Source organism: Chiloscyllium punctatum, chromosome 31 (assembly GCF_047496795.1).
Source record: "Chiloscyllium punctatum isolate Juve2018m chromosome 31, sChiPun1.3, whole genome shotgun sequence".
Classification (NCBI taxonomy): Eukaryota; Metazoa; Chordata; class Chondrichthyes; order Orectolobiformes; family Hemiscylliidae; genus Chiloscyllium; species Chiloscyllium punctatum.
This window is the reverse complement of record NC_092769.1, coordinates 14,216,035-14,226,002: the sequence shown is the minus strand read 5'-3', so window position 1 is coordinate 14,226,002 and position 9,968 is coordinate 14,216,035. Positions and strand designations below refer to the sequence as shown.

Sequence of the window (9,968 nt, the reverse complement as noted above, 5' to 3'; positions counted from 1 at the left end):
ATGTCAGCCCTTTGTAGAAGTGAATGGAAAGTGTGATGTTTGCTTGACCTTTGGCTCTATGTATCAGACTGAACAGAACCTTTAACAAGATGTGGGATGTTTCCCACACACTTTATTTTAAAAAGCAAAGATTATGCTCTGAGATTTAAATGTTCAGTTTTAATAAAAGGTCTTCCAAAAACTGAGAGTTTGACTTCAGCTCCTTTAAAGAGACATGTTCTCTGCCTTCAATTTTGTGACATGTGATCATTCTTTGGTAAAGGTGGCTGTGTGCAACACTGCAGGATGTTGTACTGAAGTGTCTCATTGGGTGGAGGAGCTTTATTACTGGTGTAACTTGGCTAATTTTTAGGTGGAATGTCACAGAGTTAAATCTTGTTTTTTAAACTGAGGCGTGCTTGTGTAACGCAAGTGTGGACACTACGCTCATGTTTACAATGAACCTTTCACTTTTGCAGATTAGTATTTTCCGATCTGTTTTGTAAATAAAGTTCACTATAGAAAGCACAATGTTGGAGAACTGCAGGTCCAGCAGCATCTCTGAGGGGAAAAAAAACATTGTAAGTTCAAAGTCTCATGACCTTTTGTCCGTTCAGACAAAGAGTCAGTGAACTTGAAATGTAACATGTTTTTCTCTTCACCGATGCCCTCAGAACTGCTGCGTTTCTCCAGCACTTGGTTTCTGGGGTTCAGATCTCCAGCATCTGCAGTGTATTGTTTTGTTATAGATCCTATGATTTGACTTGGGGAGTGGGAGGCAGCAATTGTGATCAATGAGAATAAAACTCCCCAACTATGGAAAAAAACAGTTCTTTATACTTTGCAAAACACGACTGTAAATAAGGAATGCAGTTAAGCTAAATGCAAGAAGGCATACCACCTGCCTTGTCTCAAACTTGCTACTCATCTCTGAGAACTAATCTGTCAGAATTATGTTTGCTCACTTCCTTTGAGATCACAGTTTTGAGTCACAGTTCCAGTTCCTGGGCCGGGCCTAGTTACCACATTGCAGTGGGGTGTGGAGCTTTGTGTCAGCCTGAAGTTTGTATTAAGAGCATCATTGCAGGTTGAAGTTGACGGTTTTGACTAATATTGCGTCATCAAACTTGGAGGAAATCCTTCTGAATGTATTGATTAACTGGACTGAGCCTGTTTACATGCAGTCCTGTTAGTAGTACTGTCATATTCTCAGTTAATAATCACACAACACCAGGTTATAGTCCAACAGGTTTAATTGGAAGCACACTAGCTTTCGGAGCACCGCTCCTTCATCAGGTGATTGTGGAGAGCACAATTCTAAGGCACAGAATTTATAGCAAAAATTTATAGTGTGATGTAACTGAAATTCTCCATTGAAAAATACCTTGATTGTCTGTTGAGTCTTTCATCTGTTCGAATACCATGATCGTTTCACTTCTTTCATGTGTAAATCACAAAACCGTTTTTTAAAAGTTGCATTCCTGACAGTGGCCCACCAAACCACTCACTGTATTAATCACTGCACAGTCTAACAAAGGAATGAAACTGAATGGACCACATTACATCTACCAATGCACTGGAAAATACAACAACACAATCAGCCTCTTAACCCTGCAACTTCGGCCTCACTGTGGGCCAACAACAGCAACAGAACTGTACTCCAGCCCAATTTGAAATCTCATGGCCTGGTATATTCCCCATTCAACCATTAACATGAAGTCAGGGGATCAACCCTAGTTCAATGGAGAGTTCCACAGGGCATGCCAGGAGCAATACCAGGCATACCTAAAAATGTGGTGCAAACCTGGTGAAGCTACCCAACCTGCATGCCAAACAGTGCAAGCAATACCAAATAGAACTATGTGATCCAACAACCAATTGTTCAGATCTGAGCTCTGCAGTTCTGCCACACCTAGTCAGGAATGGTGATGGACAATTAAACAACTCACTGCAGGGAGCATCACAGATATCCCCACCCTTACAGATGGAGGGGTCTCATACATCCATGCAACAGACAAGACAACTGCATTTGCAGCAATCTTCAGCCAGCAATGCCAAGTGGATGAGCCTTCATTGGTCCCTGACATCACAGACGTGAATCAACTTGGTTGAAAACTTATTTCAAATCAGATCAAGAAATGGAGAAGCAGTATAAAGGCTGTCGGCCCTGCCAGCATTGTGGCAATAATACTGATGGCTGTGCTCCAGAAATTGCTGCCCACCAAGACAAGTCCAGCACTGGCACCTACTGATATTGTGGAACATTTCCCAGGGATGTTCAACACAAAAACGCAGGACAAAGCCAACCCAGCCAATTTCCCTCCATCAGTCGACACTCGCTTAGCAGTGAAGTGATGGAAGGTGTCATCAACAGTGCTGTCACGCAGCTGCTCAGCAATAACCTTCTGTGACACCCAGTTTGGGTTCTGCCAGGGCCACTCAGATCCTGGTCTTGTCACGGACTTGTTTCACAAACTGACAAACAGCTGAATTCCAGAGGTGAGGCGAGGGTGATAACCCAGTCCCACTCCAAGACCACTGTTTCGACTTCAGTGATATCACCTGACCTCACCACAGTCTCAGCTCATTTACTGAAACACTGATTCATTCATTTTGTTAACTCTAGATTTCATTACCTAAACCCACTCCTGGCCAGCATCCCACAATCACCCTCCCTATAATCTCCAGAATATTGAAAACACTACCGCCCAAGTGCTCACTTGTACCAGAACTTGCTGATCCATCAAAATGCTCCCATTTATAAGCAACAACAATCTACTTTCACACCCTTGGTTTAATTCCTGGCTGTAATCATTCCTATCTTCCTGCACCACACACCCTTTCATATCTCAATAACTCATTTTAGTTCAGACTCCCAATGACGTGTTTATTTTTGAGTTCAGCTGTGTGACTGTTTCTATAGATTCCAAGGCAACACAGTCTGGAATTCCCACCCTAACCCTCTAAGATCTGCTTTCTTCCTTTAAGTCGTTCCTGAAAAAATGTTTATTTCGCAAAAGTTTTGGTCACCGGACATAATATTCTCCATCTGTGGCCTTATGTCAAAAATTCAATATTTTTGTGAAATTAAAACGTGTTGATTTGTACAGATATCTTTAACTCTGCACTATCTCTGAGTGAATAAACTGTAATGTCTCCTACCCAACCACGTTGTGGGAGCACCTTCACCATACCAACTGCAGCAGTACAAGGAAGTCAAACATCACCTTCTCAACAGGAAACAGAGCTTTGGCCTTGATCACTGGTATCTGTGGAAGGAGAAATACACATCATGTTTCAGGGAGTGCAATATGATTTACAGGGAATAAAAATGGTGCAGAATTTGACTGTCAGAAATGGAAGGAAAATCCACTGATTTATTGGAAATAAGAACTCTTGACTGTCAAAGATATTGTGGAAAAAAATAACCTGATAATGGAGCATATGGTCAGGAGCCAGGCAGCAGGGGACAATTCATTTACAAAGAGGTCTGTGAACGTAATAGTAAAATATTACACCGAGCAAAAATACACACGAGAGACTGAGGAAGCTAGATAACAAACAAATGGACATCAAGGAGCCCAGAGATGAATCAGAGCAATGTTCACTTTTATGATCCCACAGTCAGAGGTGTCTAGCACAGAAACAGACTCTTCGGTCCAACCTATCCATGCCAACCAGATATTCTAACCTAATCTATTCTCATTTGCCAGCACTTGGCCAACATCCCTGTGAAATCTTCCTATTCAAATGCCTTTGAAATGTGACAATTTTAGTTGTCCTTCAGGCTCCTTTTGAATTTCCCCCTCACCTCACCCTAAACCTATATCCTCTAGTTCTGGGCTCCACCAACCCTTGTCTATTTATGCTATCCATGTCCCTCACGACTTTATAAACCTCTATAACATCACACCTCAGCCTATGACACTCCAGGGAAAATAACCCCAGTCTATTATGCCTCTCCTTGCAGCTCAAATCCTCCAACCCTGGTAACATCCTTGAAAATCAATTCTCAAACCATTCAAGTTTCGGTGCCTCCTTCTGAAAGGAGGGAGACCAGAACTGCACAAAATATTCCAAAAGTGACCTAACCAATGTCCTGTCCATCTCCTCTACTCAATGCTCTGACCAATAAAGGGAAACATACCAAATGCCTTCTTCACTGTCCTATCTACCTGCGACGCTTTCAAGGAACTATGAACCTGCATTCCAAGGTCTCTTTGTTCAGCAAGATTCTCCAAGATCTTACAATTTAGTGTGTGAGTCCTGCTCTGATTTGCTTTTCTAAAATGCAGCACCTCACATTTATCTAAATTAAACCCTATCTGCCACTCTCCAGCCCATTGATCCATCCGATCAATATCCCATTGTACCCTGAGACAACCTTTATCACTGTCCACAATACCAATAATTTTGGTGTCACCTGCAAACTTACTAACTGTACCGCCTCTATTCACATCCAAATCATTTAAATGAATGACAAAACAAATCAAGAAAAAAAATCCATTTCTCTGGGTGTGAATATGCTCTATGTAAATCCTGCCCTATGACTGTATACCAGAGAAGGCTGCACATGCGTCCCGCAGAACTTTGCCCCCTACAAAGTTGGCGGCTGCACGTGCCCAGTGAATCGTTGCCCCGAATAAAGATGGTGGTGCTTACTCGAGTCAATCGCCAGATGAGGCATTTTCCCGTGTACTACAAAAACGGGACTGTAAGTTTCAAATTTGTAGTTTCCGATGTTGCACCAAATGTCTGTGAACCCTCTCACCCCATGCCAACACCCATTTCCCTCCCGCTTCCTGCTGTTTATTTCTATCTTTACCAACAGCTCTCTGTCCACACATCCCGAACCGACCGCGAGAATGATCACGTGGTATAGTCTACTCCCGCCCCTCATTCATCCTGATTGATCGGAGGACCAACTGCCCCGCCAGGTCCTCCAGCGCCGTCCCTGCCTTTCCATTGGTCCGCCGCTGACATCAATCACCTGGGACCCATTGTTGGCTGGAGCATACGGATTGCTTCGTGGCTTTTGTTGCTGTTCATGAGTTACAAGAGTTAAAAATGACACAACAGCATCTCAAACCCACCTGATGACGAAGCAGCAAACCTAGTGCTTCCAAATAATCCTGTTGACCAATAATCTGGTGTTGTGTGAATTTTACTTTTGTCCATCCCAATCCAACACCAACACCTCCAAGTCACGAATGTGGGAGGGATGTATAACAGAAGAACTAGGAACAGGAGAAGGCCGTCCTGCCCTTCGAGCCTGCTCTGCCATTCAATAACATCACGGCTGATCAGTTTGTGGACACAGAACCATTTACCCACGTTCTCACCGTGTCCATTAATTAATTACGTTTTTAAAAATCTAACCTAGCTTTAAAAACATTTACTGAACGAGCGTCAACTACTTCCCGGGTCAATGAATTCCATCGAGGTCAAGACGTTCCTGCTCAATTCAGTCTTAAATTTGCTGCCTCTAATCTTGCGGTGATGCTCTCTTGTCCTTGCTTCACCTGCCAGTGGAAACATCTCTCTATTTCTATTTTATCCATTCCATTCATTATTTTATATCTTTCCATTCTTCTGAATTCCAATGAATATAATCCCAATCTACTCAGTCTCTCTTAAGCCAAACCCCTCAACTCCGGGATCAACCTAGTTAACCTCCTCTGCACCCCCTCTCATGCCAGTACACCCTTTCTCAAGGAAGAAGACAAAAACTACATGCAGTACTCCAGGGGTGGCCTCACCAGCACCCAAATATAGCTGGAACATAACCTCTGCCTTTAAACACATTCCTTTCAGCAACGAAGGACAAAATTCCATTTGCTTTCTGAACTGATTGTTGCACCTGGTGACCAACCTTCATGCAGAATGATGCTTAGGTCACTCTGCAGAGCAAATGATGCAACTTTTTAACATTCAAGTGATTTTATTTTTAAATGTTACTACAACCAAAGAGTATAAACTTTATACTTACAAACATTCTATTTAATTTGACAGACCATTACCCACTCACTCAATGTATCTATGTTGCTCTGCAAAGTTTCACAGTCCTCCGCTCACTTTGTCCTGCTAATCATCTTAGTGTCACATGCAAACTTTGACACCCTACATGTAGTTCCAACTCCAAATCATCTGTATCAGTTGTAAATAATTGCAGTCCCAACACTGATCCCTGAGGCACACGACTTGTCAATGATTGTCAGCAAGAATAATACAATTTGTCCCCAACAGTTTGCTTCCTATTAGTTTACCAATCTTCTATCCATGCTAATACTCTACCGCTAACGCCATGCACCCTTATATTGTGCAACAGCCTCTTGCACAGCACCTTGTTGATGGTCTTTTGGAAATCCAGGTACACCACATCCACTGGGTCCCCGTTGTCCACCTTGCTTGAAATGTGTTCATAGAATTCCAAAAGATTGGTCAAGCATGACCTGCCCTTCATGAACCCATACTGCATCTGTACAATGGACAATTTCTATCGAGATTCCCTGTTATTTCTTCCTTGATAATAGACCCAAGCATCTTTCCCACTATAGAGAATAAACTAACTGGTATATAATTCCCCACTTTTTGTCCACCTCCTTTTTAAAACAGTGGTGTCACTTTTGCTGTTTTCCAATCTGCTGGGACTGCCACAGAGTCCAGTGAATTTTAGAAAATTACTGCCAGTGCATTTGCTATTTTTCCTGGCATCTCTTTTAGTACCCTGGGAGGCATTCCATCAGGGTCAGAAAACTTTTCTATCATTAGCTCAATTACCTCCAAACAGTCGAAAACTAGCTGTTCCGTAATAATGATAGTTTCCAAATCCTCACCTACCTTTGTCTCTTTGCTAGTTACTGGAAAGATATTAGTATCCTCCACTGTGATATCCCATAACTAAATGCTTCTTCTCATTTTCCAAAGGACCAACATTTACTTTAGCCATTCTTTTCTCATTATATAAACTTTTGCTCTCTGTCTTTATAGTTTGTGCTAGTTTATTTTTCTCATGTTCTATATTACTTTTCTTTATAGCTCTTTTGTGGCTTTCAGTTGACCTTTAACGTTTTCCCAGTTCTAGTTTCACGCTGTTTTTGGCCACTTTGTACACCTTCTCTTTCAATTTGATTTTCCAGAATAGCAACCCGATTCTCCAAGCATCTCACACACTCTTTCTTCTTGCGACTGCACTCTCGAGCTGCTTCCCTGTTTTTCATGAGGCAGATTTCACATTTATGAGTGGTTTCTTCAGCATTCTGGGACTGGCTTTGCAGGACTGGTGAAGATGCCATAACCATTCCCTGGCCAGCAGTGGAGTTAGGAGTTTTACGGATCTTATAGGTTTGGACATCTTCAGCAGCACCTCGTACAAGCACTTGGCTGCCTGGCACAGAAGGGCTTATGCCCAAAACGTCGATTCTCCTGTTCCTTGGATGCTGCCTGATTCCTGAAGAAGGGCTTATGCCCAAAACATCGATTCTCCTGTTCCTTGGATGCTACCTGACCTGCTGCGCTTTTCCAGCAACACATTTTCAACAAAGATTTGCTGTCTATCAGGGCTCTGTGCATACTGTACAATGGCTGCTCCAACCTTGGCTGTAGCTGCGTTGGTCATTGTTAGTGTCTGGAGTCCTTGCACTCCATCTGAACCATTGTTGGCCAGCTGAACTGCTCCCCCGCTGTGTGATAGCAATGTATTGTCTGCTGATAGTCTGATAGATGGGTGTCTGCATCGTCATTGTAGTAACAGTTGAGACAGACTCTTCTTCTGATTTTTCCTCATCAATTTCTTGGCACACCAGGGGATCAGAAGAAAGTTCATTCAGGATTTTCCTGAATGAAGGCCATCTCGATAGAATTTCTCTACGTTTCTGAGAGTCAGTCATGCTATCCACAGATTCCTTGGAGTCCTCACATTCAGATATAGTAGAGATCTGAACAGTCTGAACTGGAGGGGACTGTATGACTGAGGACTGAGCTGCTTCGATAACTCCTTGCACTTGAACAGTCTGCCCATTCAGCAAATGCACTGAAGTTACCGCTGGACTTGTCATTGATTGGATCCCAGGCAAGGTTACCTGCATGGTCATGTTATATATTAATTATCCGGATGAAGGGACTGGGGGGATTCTAGCGAAGTTTGCCAATGATACGAAGTTAGGTGGACAGGCAGGTAGTACTGAGGAAGTGGGGAGGCTGCAGAATGATCTAGACAGTTTGGGAGAGTGGTCCAGGAAATGGCTGAAGAAATTCAACGTGAACAAATGCGAGGTCTTGCACTTTGGAAAAAAGAATACAAGCATGGACTACCTTGTAAATGGTGAGAAAATTCATAAAGCCAAAGTACAAAGGGATCTGGGAGTGCTAGTCGAGGATTCTCTAAAGGTAAACATGCAGGTTGAGTCCATGATTAAGAAAGCAAATGCAATGTTGTCATTTATCTCAAGAGGGTTGGAATATAAAAGCAGCGATGCGCTACAGAGATTTTACAAAGCACTGGTTAGGCCCCATTTGGAGTACTGTGTCCAGTTTTGATCCCCATACCTCAGGAAGGACATACTGGCACTGGAGCGTGTCCAGCGGAGATTCACATGGATGATCCCTGGAATGGGAGGTCTAACATACGAGGATCGGCTGAGGATCCTGGGATTGTATTCATTGGAGTTTAGAAGGTTAAGGGGAGATCTAATATAAACTTCCAAGATAATATATGTTTTGGAAACGGTGGATGCTAAGAAATTGTTTCCGTTAGGTGAGGAGATTAAGACCGGTGGGCACAGCCTTAGAATTAGAGGGGGTAAGTTCAGAACAGTAATGCGGAGACATTTCTTCAGCCAGAGAGTTGTGGGCCTGTGGAATTCATTGCCACGGAGTGCAATGGAGGCTGGGACGCTAAATGTTTTCAAGGCAGAGATTGATATATTCTTGATGTCACAAGGAATTAAGGGCTACGGGGAGAATGCGGGTGAGTGGAGTTGAAATGCCCATCAGCCATGATTAAATGGTGGAGTGGACTCGATGGGCCAAATGGCCTTACTTCCACTCCTATGTCTTATGTTCTTAGGGTCTAATTAGATCACTTTCCTTAGATACCCATTGCCGAGTATACCTTTTCATACAGTCCTTCCTTTTCACTGGAATATATCTTTGCTGAGCACTTTGTAAAATGTCTTTGAAAATCTTCCACTGCTCATCAACTTCCCACCATAAAATTTTTGTTTACAGTCTACTTTATCCAGATTCTCTCTCATTCAATTGTAGTTCCAGGTATTCAAGCACAGGACCCAGTTATTAGATTTTATCTTCACACTCTCCATATGTATTCTAATTCAACCATACGGTGATCGCTTCTTCCCAGGGGATCCCTAACTCAGAAGTCATTAATTATTCCTACCTCATTGCACAGGGCCAGATCTTGGATAGCTTGCTCCCTTGTCAGTTCCATTTCATACTGTTCAAGAAAACTATCATGAATACACTTAGTGAACTCCTCAAGGCTATCTTGACTGAGCTGGTCTGACCAATCTACATGTAGATTAAAATCATCGACGATAATAGCTGTACCATTTGTACAGGCATTAGTTATTTATTTGTTTATTGCCCATGCCAATGTGATGTAGTTATTTGGTAGCCTATACATTGCACCTATCGGTGACTTTCTTGATAGAATTTTGACTGCATCATTCCTGTTTGTCCTAATGTATGGCAATACCAACAACTACTTGCATTGTATGGAATCTTTCACAATGGCAAATCTCCTAAGGTGCTTCATGGATGATCAAAACATTGATTAAAGAGAATGATTTTAAAATACATCTTAAAAGGAAGATAGAGAAGCTTAGGGAGGCTATTCCACAGACTTCTGCCCTTGACAGCTCCAACTGTGGAATGATACAGGTGGGGTGGGTTGGAAAGGGAACGTGCAAAGGGGAAATGGAAAAGTGCAAGCAGTACATAAAGTCTTAAGGATAGAGGAGGTTCAAGAC

The 9,968-nt window shown here is 42.6% G+C and overlaps 1 pseudogene; it reads right to left on the bottom strand.

Annotated features, from left to right (window-relative positions):
* Positions 1-5,789: 5,789 nt before the first annotated feature.
* LOC140456863 (cyclic AMP-responsive element-binding protein 1 pseudogene) lies at positions 5,790-8,072 on the bottom strand (annotated as a pseudogene).
* Between the last annotated feature and the right edge of the window lie 1,896 nt (positions 8,073-9,968).